Source organism: Vicugna pacos, chromosome 11, assembly GCF_048564905.1.
Source record: "Vicugna pacos chromosome 11, VicPac4, whole genome shotgun sequence".
Classification (NCBI taxonomy): Eukaryota; Metazoa; Chordata; class Mammalia; order Artiodactyla; family Camelidae; genus Vicugna; species Vicugna pacos.
The window spans coordinates 94370178-94391347 of record NC_132997.1 but is presented as its reverse complement, the minus strand read 5'-3'; the positions used below and the strand labels follow the sequence as shown (position 1 = coordinate 94391347).

The 21170-nt window shown below is 41.9% G+C and overlaps 1 long non-coding RNA gene across 1 annotated transcript in view; it reads right to left on the bottom strand.

Moving 5' to 3' along the window:
• Positions 1 to 17210, bottom strand: part of LOC116278696 (uncharacterized) — a 33151-nt gene extending 15941 nt beyond the window's left edge. The window contains exon 1 of the long non-coding RNA XR_004188028.2: positions 17091 to 17210. This is a non-coding gene — a long non-coding RNA (uncharacterized lncRNA). The remainder of the gene's footprint in view (positions 1 to 17090) is intronic.
• Positions 17211 to 21170: the final 3960 nt, after the last annotated feature.

The following is a 21170-nucleotide window of genomic DNA, read 5'->3' as shown; positions in this document are numbered from 1 at the left end:
TATCCTGGAGAAATAATTGATACACCGAATGGCTGTCCACCTTAAAGCAGGGAGCCTCCCTGCCACCTGGTTAAAATCCCTCCTCCTCTCCCCACCTCCCTACATCCATTTTGCTCTGTGCTGTTTAAACAATACTTCATCAAACGCAGCCTAGAGCAAATAAGAAAGCTCAGTAGAGTAAATAAAAAGTCAAAAAAAAAATCACCGGCTGGAGGGTAAGTACTTTTATTCCTGTACTTTCATTGCCTGGGGAATTATTATTCCACTGCCCGATCTGGGAGGGAGGGAGGCCGGGGAGGACTGTGTTATTCACAAAATGGATTGCTTCTCTCCCTTTTCACTCCTCTGGCTCTCGAGAGCCCACTGATTACAACCAAGTGTGGCCATCCATTCCGTCTTATTGACAAAGGTCCTTAATTACCGCGGCAGCAGTAATACCTGCTATTAAATTCTGCTAAACAGAGGCCGCAAATTAGCTGTGGATCTCAGGCACCTTTTGTGTGTGATTACGGGGAGTGGGACTGACTGGGAGGCCGGATAACTGACCCCAGCCAGAGCAGCGGGGAAACCTTTGTTTATCACCTGCGGTGGGGGCCAAAATGTGAAATTAAAAGCTCTCCATCAGCTGAAGGCCTTTGGAAGGCCCAGGGGAAGAAGAAAGGAGGAAAAAAAAAAAAAGCAACAGGCCAAGCAAACTGTGCTTACCGGTATTTATAAGCAGTTTTCTCAACCGCAGTTTACACTGACAGTTGATTAACCGAAAGCTCCGCTAATTCTGTGGGTAAGTAATGCAAAGTCCAAAATGGCAAAAATTTAGACCACGTTTTAAGGTATATTCTATATTTCATGGAGGCCTTTAACCTGCATTTAAGAGCCTGTTTAATGCAATTGCAAACCATAAACACCTGTCACTTCCATTCTGAACTTTTCACATCGTTCCTTCTGGAGACCCTGGATTAATGAAAACCATTCCAAACATGGTCGCTCTCATCTGCAGCCGCCAGATTTATAAATTCAATCCTGACGCCTACTTGGTGTTTCATTGAAGGCAATTACTTTGCGGGAGATTTCATTTAAATATATTCAACTTTCTTTTCCATTAAGGGAGAGGTAGGTTAGCTGCCCCGAGCTTGCAGTGAACAATGAGTGGTCAGAATGCAATAACTTAACACAAAATGCTTAACATCAAGATAATTAAATTTCATTAAGGTTTTAATCACTCTGAATGGAGGCTATTAAAATTCATGGGGTTCCTGGCACACTACAGACAATGGGCCCAGGGCCCAGAACAAGTCTGAAAAGCCCACTTCTAGCCTTGTCCCAGGAAACAAGTAACTGGGGGCAGCAAGCTTTTCCTCCAACTGCCCATGGGCAATAACCAGTTCTTGGACAGACTCTGAGGGCTTCTCAAAGATGCAGTGCCCCAATCGTAGCCAAGTATTAAACTGGCTCTGTCTCCCCACCTGTCTCCATGCCTCTTGTTAGTATTCAATACAAAATGTGCACCTTCCACTCATGAAAGCACAGAAATCTTTAGGTGGATGTCATTTGGCCCCATGCCTCCCTTGCACACGTGAGGTGAAGTTTGAGGCTGAGGGTAATAAACACCTTGCTCAGGTCAGGACTCAAACCCTGCCTCCTCTGGAAGCCTTTCTTGTCTCTAGGCAAACCAAGGTGCTCTCACTCTCAGCACTGAGGAGAAAGGGCTTTTCTGAAGTTATTATCTTATTACACAGTAATTATTTGTGACACTCTTCCCATAACACACTAAATCCCATGAAGGGAGAGATAGTGTCTTTCTCATATCTGGTTTTCTAGTCACTAGTAACTGTGGGTGTTTGGTAATGATGGATAGATGGATAGATGGACAAACAGATGAATAGCGGATGGATGGATGATGAATGGACAGGTGAATAGATGTTTGAATGGATGGATGGACAGATGGATGGATGGACGGACAGATGTATAGATGGATGAATGGACAGGAGATGAATGTTTAGGTGGATGGACAGATGAATTGATGGAAGACTAGATGGACGTTTGTAGATAGATAAATGGCTGAATAGACAGATGGATAGACAAATGAATGCACAGCTAGATGGTTGGGCACAATTGACCTAAGGTCACAATGAAGCAAAGCCCAGGCCACTTGACTCCCTTCCTCTTTTCACTACAGTTGCCTCTTTTGCACACATAGCTCAGCTCAACCTCTTTCCTTGGACTGAAGTAATCTTGTATTGCCCTTTCTGTCCATACCAGGTCCTTGGATCCTTTCCAGAAGCTCCCAGAGATTCCTTTTATCATCATGGTGATTGACTTTCTCTCCCCCTTCACACACTTTTATTGATTCATTCATTGACTTACTTGGCATCTTCTCTGTTAGGAACAGTTCTTCTTATGGAGTATTGAGAGGTTCCAGTCTCTGGCCTCTGATACTTTCAGTCTAGGAAACCAGTCTAACCCTCATGGCAGAGCAGGCCAGACTGAGGGCAATAAACTAGCTAATAACAGGATGAAATATGCCCACTTTCCTCACACAGTAGGACGGGGCCCCACCAGATACTCTGGTTCAATTTCCTCCAGGCAAAATGGTGCCTAACTGAAAACACCTGTTTGAATGTATTCTTTCATTCATTTGTCTCACCAAGTAATCTCCTCTTACCAGGCAAGAAGACTCCTCTGACAGGGGCACCAAGCAAAAACTGGAGAAGGTTTACAATTTTAACATGGCAAATGCTCAGGAAGGGTTTAAGAAATATGGAGGACCTGCCCTGGGAGCCAGAGCAGCGAGTCTTGAGGGGAAGTAGGAATTTGGTAGGCAGAGTTGAGAAGTCCGATCTCAGCACAGGGCCACAGCAAGCTGGAAAAGCCTAGAAAGAGTCCACAGAGGAGAGATAAAGCCACAGAGCTATCACAGGTAATGCTCAAAACCGGTGGACCAGGAGTCCTGTTACAACTGTCCTTGGTCGGTCCTTGGTCCCCGTGTGGTCCTACATGTCAAGGGTTATTGGCATGGCCTCTGAGGGGAACGGTGTCACAAGGCCAGGAAACAGCTACAAGCAAAGGCGGGAAGAAACAAAAGAGCTTGGGGCATCTGGGCTGCCAGCTACGGAGGATGGAAGAGGAAAAAGCCATCAAGTCCCATCGGAGGGCCTGGGTACTAGGCCTGGAAATTGGGCTCGATTCTTCAGAAGACTCCCCAAAGGGTTTTTAGCAGAGGGGGTGACAGGATCAGGTCTCCATTTAGAAAACTTAACAAGAGTTTTCATTTTGGCCTATTCATTTAGAATTTGTAAATATGGGAGAAATCAGAGGAAAGAAGACCAGTCAGGATTTAGTTATCCAGGTTAGAGACGATTTCCAAAAACTCTTCTTCAAAAAAAGTTTTAAAAGTTCCATACCTACAGGGCACACGCTGGCAGGTTAAGGGGGACAAGACAGCAACAGGTAACACCAAAACCTGTTCTCAGTACATGAATCATCCGGGAGCCGCCACTCTTACCAGCACACAAGGCGCATCAGCATCCAAGCTGAGCTGACCGTGCGTCATAGAAAAGCGCAACACGCTGTTTTCCATCCTCCACCATCTGGGCTAATTCCAGTTTAAAGTGATTGCTGTCACAAAACCACAGCCAGCAGAGCCCAGAATTTAGAAATACCTGGAGTTCCAGAAGAGAAACGAAAGGCCCACCCATTGGAAAGGGGAAAGGTCGGCTCTAGGTCCTTTCAGAAATTATCAGAAGGCACTGCTAACACCATTCATTGGGCAACTAGGAATCTGAAAGGAAGTTAAACAATATTGACTAAAGGATTCTCCTAATTATCCCATTAGGGGTAATCCTGGTTTCTTTTCTCTTCATAATCTATTCTACCCAGAAACCTGCTGGTACACCACGTTTTGTGGTGTGTTTGGAGTTTGAACTTCGGAATGAGGCCAAAAGGATCGTTTAGTGATTTTTTTTTCCTCTGCTCAGGCCTACACTGCCAGAAATATGTAGCCCATTGCCCTGGGTCCTCACATCTGAGACAGAGACAGAAACTTGGCATAAATGGTATACCCCATTCTAAGTAATACTCACAAACTCAATTTGGTTACAGATAAAATTTTAGTTTCAACACATTAAGAGAAGTCCATCCTTAAAGGATATTTTTACATAGCAAATGATCTTTTCACTCCCAATTTCCATTTTACTTACCTACCTTGGTATAACTTTTTCAAAAATACGCATTGAGTTTCCTCCAGCAACATGGAGACATGAGATTCTGTAGAATCCCCTCCCACTCATTATACATAGAAATATATACATCAAATGTAACCAAAACATGTAGTACACAGAAAGGCTGTAAAGAAAGAAAGGGAAATCTCCAGGTACCAGAATTAAAGAGGGCCTTCAAAACCAGAGTGGTAAACAAAGAAGCTGAAAACATGATGCCCAAGAGGGTATCAGATCCAGACACAGGTTCCACCACTCAGGGCTGTAGGCAGAACACCAGAGGAGGACAGGAATCTGGGCCTTGGCCCACAGTGGGAAGGAATCCCACACCGAGAGACAGCATAATAGAAAGGCCTCAAAAGGCTGCCCCCTCCATCAAAATGTGACTAGAAAATTCCACCTTAGGAAGAATCAGAGAAATAGTGTCATCTGATGAGGTTCTAGGTGGGGGGAAAGTACCCCCCCAAACATCCAAGAAATAGAAACCCCAACATGCATAAATGAGGGGCCCAAATTTGTACTTTCCATGTGCTATAGGAATCTCAAGATACAAATTAATGTTGTAACTGTTCCCAGTAACTAAAGTAGTGTTACAATATACTCTGTCAATGATGCTGATGTGGTGGGGAAACAGGTAGGCTCCTACGTTGCAGGTGATTACAGGGGTGCACAATGAGAAGGCACCAGTGAGGGGAATTTGGCACTGTCTAATAAATTTACTCTGCAGTTACCCTTTAACCCAGAAATCCATTTTTAAAAATCTATCCCAAAGATACACTGGCAAAAATGCAAAGCCATGTAATCACAAGCCTACTGATTTCAGCATTGATTATAATAGCCAAGTGACGCAAATAGCCCAAATACCCAGCTCTCAGGACAGCATCGCAGTGCAGTACCAAGCACACTAAAAGATACGTATCTTTCGTCTAAGAAAAGAAAAAGTATGTTCTCTTTCTTCCCAGAAGAAAGGAAGTTGTTTATAATTTCAAAAGGAAACAACCGAAGTATAAGCCAAAAACTAATGAAAATGATTACAATTCATTAGGAAGAAAGAAACAGAATAGGAAAGGATGGAAGCAAGACTTCTGTGGATATATCTATTATATATAATTAAAATATATATTATGTTAGTATATATTACATATAGTTTTTTAGTTTAGAATCTTATGTTTCTTTTCTTAAAAAAAATTCTAAAATTTGAAAGCATGTTGAAACGAATGAATCTAACTATATATCAAGTTGGTGTTATAGATACACAAAGGGAAAAAATTTACTTTGATTGATGTTAAAGCACTGTGTTTGATTGTATATACCTAATGGGATATAATCTAAGAACAACAATGGGGAAAAAAATCTGAAACCATTCAGCATCTTATCATATGTATGTTGGTATTACTATTTTGAAGCCACTATAGACATATTCTAGAATGAAATAGTATGTTAACTCAACAGAACCAAGATTTTCATTATAAAAGATATACAAGTGTAAAGTCAAAGGAGTAAAAATACTGATTAAAAATATCAGTATGAGTTTATAATTTTTCTCTTTAAAAATATATATATGTTAGCTCTGTTTACCAAAAAGCCTGAAACAGTGATAATCCACCAGCAGTGAGCACACAAGTACCCAGATTGTAGTGTCTGAAGCCCATGCCCCAGAAGAACCAGGTCTCATTGGAAAAGTGGCTGATTTCAGGAATGAGTAGTGTGATATTGTGATTTATAAAATATATATAAATTTATATATAAAATATATATAAATATATATTATCTCATCCCCATTTCTGGCACAGAGCTCCTTAAACTCTTAGAATTTCCTAAGTGATAAGAATGACCAAGATGAAAGGAGTATCTTCCATTATTCTTAATAAAACCCTTTCAACCACACCTGAGCTTATGTTAATAAGGTGATTTTTGAAAGCCCCCAGATAACCACAGAATGGTGGCCTGTTGCCAGGGGAACTATGTGATTAGAGAAGCTGGAACTTTCAGCCTCACCCCAAACTCTAGGGAGGGGAGAGGGGCTGGAGGTTGAATTAATACCCAATGGCCAATCATGCCTACAAAAGAAGCCTCCATAAAAATCCCTTAAGTGCAGGGTTTGGTAAGCTTCTCAGTTGGTGAACACATGGAGGTGCTGGGCAGTAGGGGAGGGTTGGGCATGCAGGGGGTGGTCTGCCTTCCCAAAGAGGACATGGAAGCTTCACACCCCTTCCTCCATATACTGCCCTATGCATCTGTTTCATCCAGCTATTCCTGAACTGTATCCTTTATAATAAACTGATAAACATAAATGTTTCCCAGAGTTCTATGAGCCAGTCTAGTAAATACTGAACATGAGGAGGGGTGATGGGAACCTCCAATTTATAGTCAATCAGAAGCACAGGTGAAACCTGGACTTGCAGTTGGTGTCTGAAGGGGGAGAAGAGAAGGGCAGTCTTTTGGGACTGAGCTTTTAACCTGGGAGATCTGATGCTATCTCCAGGTAGACAGTGTCAGAATTGAATTAAACTGTAGGACACTCAGATGGTATCCACAGAGAACTGGAAAATTGCTTGGTGTGGGTCACCCATTTGCTGTTCAGAAGTGAAGTTCTGAGAGCAGAGTGGTGAGCAGAAAAGAGAAAAGGAGCTTCTTCCCGTCAGGTAGGAAATGTACAAGATTAGTCTGGGACACCTCATTGTGCCAGAAATAAAAGAAGTGATACAAGTCCGCTGGAACACTGTCACAGGACACAAGAACTAACTTTAGAAGCTGTAAAAAAAAAGTTAGTTGAAAAAAAAACCCAAACACCTCATCGGTCACCTTTACGGGATACTGGTACACTAACTCATTATTCTGAAATTGGTAAATAAACAGAAAATATTAGAAAGTCACCATTTTATGACCTACAATGAAATATAGGCATACGTCAGAGATACTGCAAATTTAGTTCCAGACCATCACCATAAAGCAAATATTGCAATAAAGTGAGTCATATGAATTTTTTTGGTTTGCCAGTACTGTAGTCTATTAAGTGTGCAGTGCAGTTGTATCCAGAAAACAATGTACATACTTTAAATTACAAAAGAACAAAAAACTTACAATAGCAACATCAAAGACAACTGGTCACAGATCACCATAACAAATATAATAAAAATGAAAAAGTTGGAAATATTTTGAGAATTACCAAAATGTAATGCAGAGATACAAAGTGAGCAAATGCTTTTGAAAAACGGCACCAGTAGACTTGCTCAGCACAGGGTTGCTACAAAACTTCAATTTGTAAAAAAACACAATATCTGGAAGTGCGATAAAGCAAGGCATAATAAAATGAGGTCTGCCTGTAATGGATCTAGACAAAGAGCATCAGTCAATAATGAAAGCACCAAGAGAGTGCACCCATGTTCATAGCAGCAGTATTCACAATAGCCAAAAGCAATCCCAATGTCCGTAAACAGATGAACAGATAGGCGAAATGTGACCTATCTCTACAATGGAATATTATTCAGCCATATAAAGGAAGGAAACTCTGACACATGCTACAATACAGATGAACCCAGGGGACATTATGCTAGCGGAAATAAGCCAGTCCAAAAGGACAAATACTGAGTGATTCCACTTACGTGCGGTACCCAGAAGAGGCAAATTCATAGAGACAGAAAGGAGAATGGTGGTTGCCAGGAGCCGGGGGAGGAAAAACAGGGAGTTACTATGTAATGAGTACAGAGTTTCAGTTTTGGATGATGAAGAAGTTCTGGAAATGGAGAGAGTGATGACTACATAGCATTGTGAATCTGCTTAATGTCACACAACTGTACACTTGAAAATGGTAAAATGACAGGTTTTATGTTATGTATATTTTACCATAATTTTTAAAAAGCATTACATGAAAAGTTGATGGAGAGGTTCATAATGAGAAACTTAGCCGATACCACCTGAACCCTGATCAATCTTAGTATCAATAAAGCTGTGAGACACCAGACATTTCTGTGCCTCGTGATGTGATGCAATCAGTACATGGCAACATCTTGGAAGGGCTGTTACCCAAAAAGTCCTGAATTTCAAGTAGTCACTGAATTGAAACAAGAGTTTATAATACCTCAGGGCATAGAAGAACAAATCATAGGACACAAGTAAAAGCAACCAGCTAAATCCAGGCCATGGGGCATTTTACGTTTTTTTCAAAATATAAGTATGATATGCAAACCTTATTTGGCCACTTATTCAGCCAAATCATCTGTAAAAAGAGATTTTTGAGACAACAGGGGAAATTTAAGTATGGAAGGGATAGATGATCATATTAAGAAATTATTGCTAATTTTGTTTGCTAATAATAGCATGGTGGTTATATTAAGGAGAAAAAGTTCTTATCAACTAAGGTATTTCTAAGTGGTGACACGTGATATCTGGGGTTTGCTATAAAATATTCCATAATGATAATAACAATGGTAATAATGGGACAGATAAAATAACACTGCCAAAGCGTTCATTGTTACTGCTGGATACATGTAATGTTTTAATGACCTCATAGTTTAGAAGAAGGATAAAGATACTGAGAAACTTAATTATTTGTATAATATAAATATGCATGTTAAAATGTTAAGGGTAGCCATCAAACAAATGGAAATAACACGTCACTTCCAAATTTTGATTAATTCAATGATGGGTAGTTAGGGAAAGTATTCAGAAGTAAACCCAGGTAGAACAAAATCTCAAGTAAGGAACTGGGAAAGGATTATTCTGTATACAAACTGTGATAAAACAATCAACTTGACTTTGAACTTGAAACATTCCACAAGCCCAGAAATAATTCGTAAAGAATTGAGCTGGCCCTTTCTCTGACAGTGCCTTTTTGACCATGGGCCATAAGGTGCCCCTGAAATTATGGGCTCAGGGTCTGCACTTACACTAGAATCAGCACACCCCCAACCAGCCAGAAATGGGCCCCTGCCCACCAGATCAGCCCTCAGTGCCCAGTTAGACTTCGCCAAATCACGACCACGCATGTTCTGGCACACCAAAGCACTCAGCCCTTAGGACTTTGGTTAGGGTTGTAGCTATGGTGACCCATTTGGCCACTACAGCCTCAGTCTTACCAACTCCACTTCTCAAATGAGAAAACTGGGGCATAATGTGGGACAGAATGTGTCCACAGTGACACAGCCAGGGGGTGGTAGAGTTAGAATTCTCTGATTGAACAGGTCAAAAGCGTCAGATCAGATATTGAGAAGCCCGTGTCTGTCCAACAAACTCAACCCTGAAGGTGAAAGCTTAATAATGAGAAAGAAAGCAAAGTGACAAGACTGTAAGGGTTTCACTACTTGGGACCCACGAGCCTGTGCTGAATAGCAATGGTGCTTTGCTGGTGCAGATTACAAAGTAACAAAAAAGGCATGGTGTAGCGGTTGCAATTTGAATTCATAATATCAAAGCAGTAGAGTATTTTGTTGTTTTACAAGTTTTCACTGAACACATAGGGATGGGGAAACTTCAAATACCCTGACATAGGCTGGAAGCCTATATGTAGATGCTTCAATTCATTCTCAGAAGAAGATGGGATAAACATTATGAACAAGAACAAAGTGTATATATATATATATATATATATATATATATACATATATAATATATACATATACATACACACACATATGTGTGTGTGTGTGTATATATATGAGTGTATATATATACATGTGTGTATATATATACATATATAACAATTCTGGATAATCATCTGATTGAGAAGCTGTAGCCATAATTCTTAAATTGGAAGGGAGAGTAACTTCAGGCACTGAGACCAGGAAATATCTGGAGTTGGGGCTTTTGCTGGGGACCAACCATCCCAATTTGCCTGAGAGTCTCTGGTTTCTGGAAAATCAAGGACACATTGGTCACTCTACTGATGGCCTTGAATTCAAATGCATAATACAGCCAACTCTGTCAGACAGTATTTGATGTAGATACAACCCAAACTGAGAAATGAAACTAACACCCATTTCCACAAAACACACTTGCCTACCTCTGCAGACAGAATTCTGGGATGAATGATATTTATAAAGTACAATGAATAAGTCCATCTTGAAACTGAGGTCTTCCCCAGAAACTGTGGGTTGGAGCCTCCCAGCGTCCCTGGGGACTATTTGTAGTGAAGGAAAACTTCTGGAATTTGAAGTCAGGGTTAATGTACCCACTTTCGCTTTGCCTCCTTAATCATGCTTATTATTAAGAGAAAGAATTTACAGAAGGACTGTCAACCTAAGGCCCTATCCTCATTGGTCCATCCCATGAATTAAGACCAAGCCTTGGCAAATGTGCTGAGTGGGAAAGAACAATTACCAAGTTCATGGCTCCAGGTTCTGTTTACCCTGATACTGTCCAGGATAATCATTTATTTCCTGCTGCCTTCTAAGTTTTATTAAGCTGTTCAGAAAAGTTTCAGCCATGCTTTATGGCTATGTGAACTGCCCGTGTATCCATTTCACAACTTGATTCATTCTGATTAAATTGTTCAACTGTTAATGAGTTTTAGATTGCAATATGGAGAGGCAAACAATTCAGAACATTAAGGCCGTAAAATATCTTAATATTTCACAAGTTCTCGCTGAAAACATAAAACAAAAGGCTCATTTCAGGAAGGAGAGGCTGTAATAATTACCCTCTGTAAAAATAAACGTGCTTGGCTCCCTATACATTATCCAGGCATCTGTGTAGGCACCCTCACATGGCGAGAGCCAGATGGTACATGGAAATCTCATAAATATCCACAGAAATTCTGATATTTTCAAGCCAATCGCAACAGATGAGATAACCATTTTGACATATTATTCCAAAGAATTTCAGGGGCTAGACAAAAAATTGATTCCTACTCGGCTTACTTCACAGTCTAATGGGTTTTGCAATCTGGAGGCAATGGTGTGAGGTGAGGTGCTGAAGGGTCTCAGGTACTGAGAGCTGTGGAGATAGATGGGAATTCTGAATCAGGTGACCAAATACTGCTCTTCAAACAGTTCAATGCCCCTCTCTCTCCCTCCTGCCACCTCCTGTGGGTTCCTGGCCCACCATCTGCCTCTCAGGTGATGCAGTTTGTTTTGACAGTAACTGAGGAAAGATGCATGCACTGGCCTCCCCCTTTGAACACTTTTCCTTGGAACTTCCCCCTTCTGGTGAACCCCCTGGGAGATCAAACATATAGCAGGTGGGGGCTACCAAAATACTGAGGGTGGTGAGGTCTTGGATGGGTCACTTAAGCTCCAGAAAATTCAATTGTTTCATTTGTAAAATGGGAATTAAAACACATTATCAGCCTAAAGGCAAAAAGCTCAAATTGATTTCTTCTGTTCCTTGCAGACCAGAAGCCATGCCTGTGATATATACAAGACTTCGTTTCAAACCAACTTTTCAGTTGAGCAGCTCTTCAAACTCAGGAAAAGAAGATGAATTTGCATTAGGCCATGAAGACTCAGAAGGGAACAACATTTAGGAACCTGGGAAAGCTTATGCCATATCATCGCAGAATGTGAAGAGCAGCAGGGCATCTCTGAGGCTGGCAAGGCCAAGGATACCATTTTGCAAACGAGAAAACTGAGGCCAGAGAAATCAAATGAGTCTCTGACATCTGGGATTGGCCAGCGCAGTGTGGGAATACAGAACAGCTGTCAAGAGATGGAAGTCATAGCCAGATGCTCAGCCAGAGTGTTCTAGCTTCATCCAGTCCCTGCTGATCAGGGGAGTATTATTAGGAGCATTTTACAAATGAGAAATATTCACGGATTCCTTCCCTTAGGCCACAATCCTAGGAAATGGCAGAACTGAGACTCGAACTCAGGTTTTCTGGCTTCAAAGACAATGCTTACTTTATTCTGTGTCATCTTGTGGAGAGAAAATTGCTTAAGAAGTGTGTGAAGTGAGGAGTATGTACAGATGGAGACATCGCAATGCAGTCAAGTTTTGTTTCCATCACTATGATCATTTGGGGCTGTCGGGACCCTACCTCTGAATTTCCCCTTCTTCAGAACCCCCTATTCTACCCCCAAAGAAAAAAGCCCTAATTGACATGAGTTTTTAAATTAAATTAATGTAAATCAATTTTGCTTTAAGAATTCGAAAGGTCTGGTAGCACCCGGAGTTTGCCCAAACCAGTTTTGGAAGTGGTGCTATATAGCAGTGAAAGGCAGAGCAACTGCTGGGGGGGGGTTGCCATGGAGTCAGCAGACAGGCCCCCAAATCCAAACTGGGACCTGAGTTATTAGGGTCAGCCTGCCAGACTCCCGCACACAGCAAAGTGGCAACTGCCCGCATTCCTCTGTTCTCTACTGCCTCTCCATCAGCTTCAGCCCTGGATGTGAGACAACTGTGGTTCATTCATCACAAGTCCTCCTTGAGAAACTGCAATTGTCTCCAGAAAGGATCTCAAATCCTTTCTAAAATTGCACTAACCACCAAATACCCCATGATGCATAACATTAAAGGCATAACATGACAGCCTCCAACAGCATCTGAATTCTTGAGCATTCTTGACCTTTGGGTTCACCTTCAGCTGACCCATGTTGGTCTACACCTTGCAGAATGCCAGGCCTAGCCGCAGAATTCTCCCCGTGGTGGCCATCCAAGATGACAGCCAGGACTCCTTCAGAGATGCCCTAGGGATTGGGCTTTTGAAGGGACATTTCAGGAAAATATCAGTAACAACAAACCACCCCCAGGTTATCTGTAATTGTACAAGCCCATTTCATCACAAATAAATAGTAAAATGGAAGAAGTAAAATGGTTATGAGAAATGTTCCCTTCACGTAGTGTCTTTTTGCTCCTAGAAGCCTTTGCTTTTTCTTATTCCGGTAAAGTACAAGATATCTCAATAGCAACATAAACGCCATATTATCTACTAGTTACTATAGCAACTACTATTCAGGTAATTGGCTCATGCCTAAATTAAAGCTGCCTAGGGTAGCTTTAACTTGCATCTCTCACGTATGACTTTTTGGTTGATGTTTTTCTTTAAAGAAAATTGTGTCTCTCAAATTGCAGGCAGCATGCTGTACCAGTCTACCTTACTTGGAGCTAACTTTTGCCATTACCAGACTTTGTTTCCCCTGTTACTTTTTAGGTGTTCGTCAAAGAGAGAACATGCTCTCTTAATGGTGTATATATCCCATGAGAGCGGAGGAGGGGGCATGAAGGAGAAGCAAGCTTTCCAAATGAAAAGAACAGAAGCATCTGCCCAGCAATGAACTTCACTGCTCTCGAGCTCGTCAATTCTTTTCTACCTCTTCATTCAGCACAATGCAAAAGGCCATGATGGAAAGAGGTATAGAGATCCACTAAAGGAAAAGGCACAATAGTTAATCACCTCTTCTCTGGCATCCTTCCTCCAACCCTACAAAATAAACAAGTTGAGAAGTTCTTCAGTTTTTGTGACTATAAGCAATGTGGTGGATTCGTGTTCCTGAATGCTAGCACTGAATAAATGAATTCATTGTTGAGAAAGTTCTGGATGAGCCAGTAGCCAAGTACTACTAATTCCATTATATATCCTTGTTTGTGTCCACTCTGAAGTAGAGTTGGAAGAGGAACATTGTCATGAAGAAACCAATTAAATATACCTACCTTTGTAAAATAGTGCATTTCAGACCAAAGATTGCCCATGTTTTTCTTAAAGAATCCAAAATTCTCAGTGGCCCTACAGAGATATGCAACAAATTTCTCAAAAATCACATCAGTACATAGCTGCTTACAACTCTTCAGTGAATCTTTAACCAATATGTATCCATCTGGAATTAAACCAGGATGGATTCTTTAGAAGAGTCATCAGGTTCACTGTCCAACATGGTGACCCTCAGGACAGATAGTGAGAAAGTCTCTAACTGTCCCTTTGCTGGGTTGTCAAAGACCTCTGGATTCAGGTGCGGAAAACCCATCTTTAATATTTTCATTACTGCTCCCGGTGCATTTCCTGTGTCATTAATTCACATGTAGCATTTTGTTAAATGGGATCCTCTTTGCAAACACTATTTCATACTCTTTCTTTCTTTTTCCCTGTAAATCTTTATCTAAATCCGAGCGCGTTTTGTCCTGGTTGTTCGCAGCAGTGTGGAAGCTTGGAAACACGGTCAGAAAAGCACCACGTGCCTCTGGTCTGCAGCCAGCCTTTCTATTTGCCGGTTTAATCCTCCAGACTTCAGCCAGTTCCCATTTGGCCCTTCACATCATCTCAAGCTAATCCGTCAAACATTTCGACAGCCAAGCCAATCTCCAATTGCTTTGCCACAAGCACCATGTCTGTTAATAAGATTTTCATTTGGAAAGATGCCAGGATATCCATGTTTTCTATCGTATATAAATACTAAGATTTAATAGCTTCAGGTTTTGTTTAATATTAACATCAACTATTAAAAAAAAATCCTCAAATGCCTAGCCCGACAGTGAAATGCCCCACTGACAGCTATTTGCAAGGGTAATGTTGTGGAAAACAACATCCATCTTGGAAACAGTTTCATTAGCCCTGTCTAGCTGACCTCTCCACATAATGTTGTCAAATGTGACGGGCATCAGATTATCGGGAATATGGAGATCAATAAATATGCAACACCGCCGCTTAGAATGCTTCTGGCATCGGAGCCATACAAATGCCATCTAACATGGCTCAGAGTTGCTGTCATCTGTCACACCAGCTAGTAAATAGACAAGCTTAAGGGGAAGGCTATCCGTAATGGTAAAATATATGGGTGAAGATGAATTAGACAGGCAGTGTGTAGTCAGGGTCTGACGCATGAAGGTTCCAAATGAAAAACACCAGGCAAACACTCCGGAGCAGCAGCCTGCCTTCTTTGGGGAATTCATGCAAATTCTAGCAGCGGTCAAAGGCTGCTCCGTAGTCCCGCTTCTGTGTCTTTGATGTCAGCTGCCAAGGGAGTTCTGTCTGCATCAGAGATGCTTGCTAGAACCTTGGAGTATCACAGATGCATTTCTATACACGATGAGGCAGCCAGACCATCCACTGACCCCAAATTCCTGTGTGTGTGAACCACACAATGTCTTCCCATGTGACAGCTACCCAAGGCCAAAGAAAGTGCCTGCCTTGTCAATTACTTTAGCCTCAAATGCCTGCAACTTTGGGTCCACAAAAGAACAACCTGGTTGAACAACTAAAGGAAACTTTCACCCAGCTGGTGGTCAAGTTGCCCAGATAATCAGACTTTTGGGAACCACTTCTGATGACAACTTCTCCAGCAGGCCACCCACTTCTAAGATCTCTGCATGCTGCCAGCCCCTTCTGCCAGAAGCCAAATGCCACCTCCCACCCTTTGCACATATCACTACCCAAAGACCCCAGCTGCCAGCCCTTGCTCAGTCCTCAGTAGGATTTTCTAGATCCCCCACAACAGTCATCCTTGTTTATAAACTCTCTTCCGACTCCAAAAAGTGCTTGAGTCCAGCCATACCCACCTTTAAATTAAAGAAACTTAAAACAAGTTAAATTCTTGAAACATTAAGCACAGAGGATGTAAGCCGCGCGTATGCATATACCCAGCCACCCTGCGCCCGAACAAACACGTTCCACCAGCCCGAGTGATGTTGATGACCAGTGATGACCAGCATGCATCCACCCCTCTATGTTTTAAGAAATGTCATTCATCTCTATGGAAAAGAGAACAAACAAGAAGCATAAAGGTATTTTTGAAGTACACTGTTACGAGGTACTTGGCTAGTAATTTGCAGCCTAGGTACACACCATACCTTTTAGCACTGCTATTTATCTCTCAGGGAGAATGCTGCCGTGCTTAACGATAAAGGCTCTGTTGGACCTCTTTATCAATAGCAAACCTTTAAGCACAGCACATCTCATAAATAGGAGTTCCACTAACACAGACTTCAAAAGGATAGAACTTGATAATTCAAAAATAGAGCTATATTAAGTGTTCCAGCAGTCCATCCATAAAAGCCATCGTATATTCCAAACGCCAGAGTCCTTCAAGCAACATGACAGGTCTATTAGAATAATAGCAGGGGAAAGCATAATTACAAGTAATCATTGGCTGGGAAGGAGCTAGTTGTTTTTGTAGAGCAAAATGCTGCTCTGAGCCCCACGGAAAATGCAGCCCGAACAGCGGCAGCGAGGGCAGATAACCATCGAAAATAACCATGGCGCAAACCCCGCACTATTTATTTCTATTTATTAAGAACTCTTTGTACACCTTAATGTTTTCCTGGTGAAATCATCTTAATTTGAGCCCACATTTTCTTTGGATAAGATTATTACATAATTGCTACTTACCGGCCACTATTTTCTATACATTTGTTGGTCAAACAGTCAGGGTGTCTGTCTTTTCCAGCCCAACAGAGATCATTTCGTCAAGCAGGGGCTCCTGGTTGGCTCCGTGGAGCCATATTGAATATACACCATGCGCCCAAAGGGATGAAGAAGCTTGGCTGGCCATTAACTTTTTAGTTTGCAGATTAATGACTCTAGTTACAAAGGCTTGGGCTGTTTACTCATTAGGGGATGGCAAAGGATGAGGCACCTGTAGGGTATTTCCCTTTGGATGGGACTGAGTTCACTACCTGAAACCCCAGTCATCTGGTGGCTTTTGTTTATCCTCCTCCTTAATTAGATGGCCTTATCCTTGTCAAGCCCTTTACAGTTTCCAAAATGCAGGGAGAATATCGCACTCCCACTGAGCCTTGCCAAACGAGCCCAGGAGGGAGTCAGGGCAGGGACCACTAGCTCCACTTTGCAGATGTGCAAATTGAGGCTCAGGAAGGGAAGGGGCTCCCCAGAGGTCTCACAGTTGATGTTCTTCCCACCCCATTCAGCCCTGACAAAATACTTGCTTCGCATCGGTTTTTTTCATCTCACTTACTCTGTGGGATGCACGCATGAAGATAAAAGCAACATACCTGGTGGTGTTGTGCAGGTGTCAGGTGGGTCTTAACACACGGACATGGGTCACATGCTTGGCCTCCAGGCTCCAGAGAGATGGAGCAGAGGCTCACACCCGACATGGACGGCAGCTGTGCTCTCTGTGAAAAGAAAGACACGATCAAGTCAGATTCACCCAAGTTGTGGCATCATTCACTTACCCAACGTTTATTGATTTAGGGGCAGGATACCAGGAGTGGAGGGAGGTGGCAGGAAAGGGAGTAGAGAAATCTAACTTTTAGCCCAGAAATGAAAAAATGCACCTCTGATGACTCAGCCTAATAGTAGAAGGTAGAGTTGATGTGGACCACATGGGACAGACACCAAGGAGCCAGGAAGTCAGTGTTCCCAGGAAACACTTGGAACTCTAGCTTCTTCATCGACTTTTTAGCCATCTGAGTCTGAGCCATTGACTTAACACCACTGAGCCTCAGTGTCCTCATCTGGAAAATGGGAGGAACAATATCACCTGCCCCAAAGGGCTGTTGTAAAAGTAGGACATGATTCGTGTGATGCCCCCAGCACACTGCATGGCTCATAAGAAGTGCTAATTAGGTGCCCCCCCAACCCAAGATACACCATAGGAAGCCAGAGGAGGGAGTGACCCACAGGCCCTGGTTCTTAGGAAAGGCCTCCTGGAGGTGGTGGGAGGCTAGCTGGCCCTCGGAAAGTAGGGGACAGTAATCCACAAAGCTAGCACCCCAGGCCTTGTCATGGTGGTCTAGAAATTCAACTGGCCTCCCCCTGGGGGCTCATTTTTAATAAAAGCATGACCGAAGACCCTGTGGGAGCTCAGGTTTGTTGGGATGCTTGCTTCTCACTTGGACTCCTAGCAATAGTGTATGAGCCAGCACTTAAAGCTTTCGGATTTCAACAGCATATCCACGTTGGTTATAAAGCTGTAACACACAACCCCACTCCTTCCCTCTGTGCAAAATATTCAAGTTTAAAATTAATTCTGTTTTGAAGAATCAGGAGACTTGGCATCTATTTCTGACTCTGCCACTTTGTGGGATGGGCAAATCTTATCACTCTCTGTGCTTCAGCATCTTCATTTGCAAAAATTGATAGTTGCATTGGATTATTTCTGATTTTAACCAAAAATAAATACAATATATTTTTGAACACACAAAAAATTAATTTGCTTTTGGGATAGCAACACCAGGATATTACCAAAGCAAGGTTAGAAATCCAATTCAGGGAATATATTTAGAATTTAGGCCATTCAGCTCCACAAGAGCTGGGTCTTCCCCCAACTTGTGGACTAAAGCTCCAGTAATGCTTAGAAAGACTGTATCACAAATCCAACAGACATGCCGCAGAGATAAAGACATCAAGAAAGAGGATGATGATGGTGGTGGTGGTGGTGATGTGATGGTGACCATGACAACCATTTAAGAGGAGGAAAGGGGCAACTCTGAGTTCATTTTGAGAAAAGGATCCAGGTAGGCAAAGAACACTGATCCATCTGTTCACATCAGTGTGAGACATGAACATGGGCCTGAGACCTGAGACAATGCGTTTTTCCAGCTTCTTCAGAATGAGGGGTTCATGCTGAACTAGCTGGGATCTCCAAACACAGAGATCTGTCCAAAGGATTGACTCTGGAGAAGATCATCAACCCCAGCATAACCCTTTCAGGCGTACCTTGGGCTTGGAAAAGGTACCAACAGAAGTTAACCCAAGTAAGCAAGAATCTGTAACAGCAAGATAAAATCCACCCACCTGTTTTACTGAAAGCCACACGTGTCCCTGCCACTCGCTCCTTGGAAACCAGCACAGCACGTGTCCAGACCCTCCCCTCCTTGGCCCCACCAGTGGGGTTGGAGGATGATTTCTGAAATCACCTCTTGAAGGAAAGCCTCATTACCCAGTGACATGTTGTAATCCCAGCCAATGCTTCCAGAAAAGTTTCAATGTCCATTACATTAGCTAGCCTTAAAATTGAATACAAATCCATTTTAATCAATATGTTGTAATAAATAGATATTAAGGCACCATGGCACTAATGTACAGGTAGACTAATTAAAGCGCCAGCATTTGCAGCACTCACATACCTCAATTTTCTCTACAAAATCCTTATTGAACCACTGCTTTAAAAAAAATAATTGCATTTGCAATTAGAAACACTGAAGTTACATTATCGATTTTCTGCTAAAAACCTTTTTAGTAAACAAGCACAAACTACATTCATTAAATGTAAGTGCTTGGAGCTATGGTGTGAAATTCAATTCAGCCATTATCATGAATTACACTGATTATTGCTGTAATTATTTTCTCTTGGATACAACTGCATTTCTGTCCCTTGCTAGTTCTGTTGGACATATAACCATGTTCATTTTATAGCTAATAATACTCAACTGTAGTCCCAGCAATTACTATCACTTATACAAATCATTAAGTTAAGCTACGGGTACCTAGTAAGATTCAAAAAAATTAAGTAAAACATCCTTTTTCACCCTTTAAATAACTAATAGCATTAGAGAACAAGGGAAATTACAGATGTTAACTGATTTACATTGCAAGCTTTAATCACCTGTACTTGACTCGTCAGAGATTTCTGCTGTCCGAAGCACGCATTTTGAGAAGAAATCCACCAACAGATGTCTTTTTTTTTTTTTTTTGAGAAATGAACACTCGATGGACTGCATTATGCATCTGAAATGCATAATCTCAGGAAGGAAAAAGAGCCATGATCATCTGGTGTGTTCAACAAAATTCTATACTTTAATCAGAGAAAAAAAAAACAGCCTTGCATTTTATATGTTTGTTTGTTTAGGTGTCTTATTAACCTAACAGATTTTAAGAGAGAAAACTCCACTTTCCTTTTTTCTCCAGATGCAACTGTAGCTTTCCATAGTTTTTTAAGCGAATCCTCCAGGGAAAACAGGTATTTTTTTCCCAAGGAGACCTGTCTTCCTCCCCTGAGATGAGGGCAGTGCGTGAACAAGACAAGGACAGACACAGACTCAAAGTGAACATGGTCTCTGGTGGCCCTGGCAGGGAGCCACCTCCACAGGAAAACTGGTGGGGAAAGAAGAGGGAAGTAAAGGGGGGGGGCTTTTAAAGTGTTCACATGCATATGTATATAGAGATGGAAACAGCACATTCACTACAAGAGGGTTTGCAGACTATAATCTCCAGGCTGGAGGCAGAAGACCCCACCCCGCCCAACAAGCCCAGAAGGCCCCTGTTGCATGTGCCAAGACCACGCTCCAGAGCCCTGACTCGAAGAAGACTTCATTCACAAATAGCAGAATTGCTTCCTCCCGTTACGCGTAAGAGCTCTTTGGAGAGTGAGTTTCCTGGGCCTCCTTGCTAAGCCCTCCTCAGCCACCGTATCACCCCCAACTCTGTATTCACACTGCCCTCCCCATCGGGCACTGGAGGGCCCAGCTCTGGGTGAGACCCTAGAGTGAGATGTAAATGAAAAACCCTAAGTGAGAGGCAGCCCGGTGGGAGAGCGCAACCCCAGAAGGAAAATGAAAGATGCCTTCTTAGGGGCTTCACCATTTTTCCAATAAGCAATTTTTTTGTTGCATACTTCATGTACTCCATTTAATGTTTTTTAAAGGTGGAAGAGGGAAGTAGGTGGCATATAGACATCCACAAACAAAATTTTGACAAATCAGAGAGAAAAAGTTAAGTCGGGGTGGTGTGGAGGGGAGCTGGGTTCATACACCCCTCTAAGTTGCTAGAAGCTGGCCACAATTTTGGGTCAGAGCTTCCTAGTGGTCAAAGCAAAATGGAAAACACAGTCTTATGGACATAAGATTCACTACTGACAAAAGGAGAAATGCAAATTTAAAAAAATAAAAAATCTTTTAGTCTGAAAAAAAAATAAACAAAATCTGATGTCAAGATTCAGAAACCAAGAATTAAAGGCATCTTTTTTAAAAAATCAGATATTACTTCTTTCCTAGATTTTTTGTTTTATATGTAATATAAAACTCTGAAGAGCATTATTTGAAAATCTAATGCTAATTTTAACCATATAGAGAATAAAAAAGAAAGCAAATGGGACAAAATCAGCACACTGTAAAAGCTGAATAGCTGAA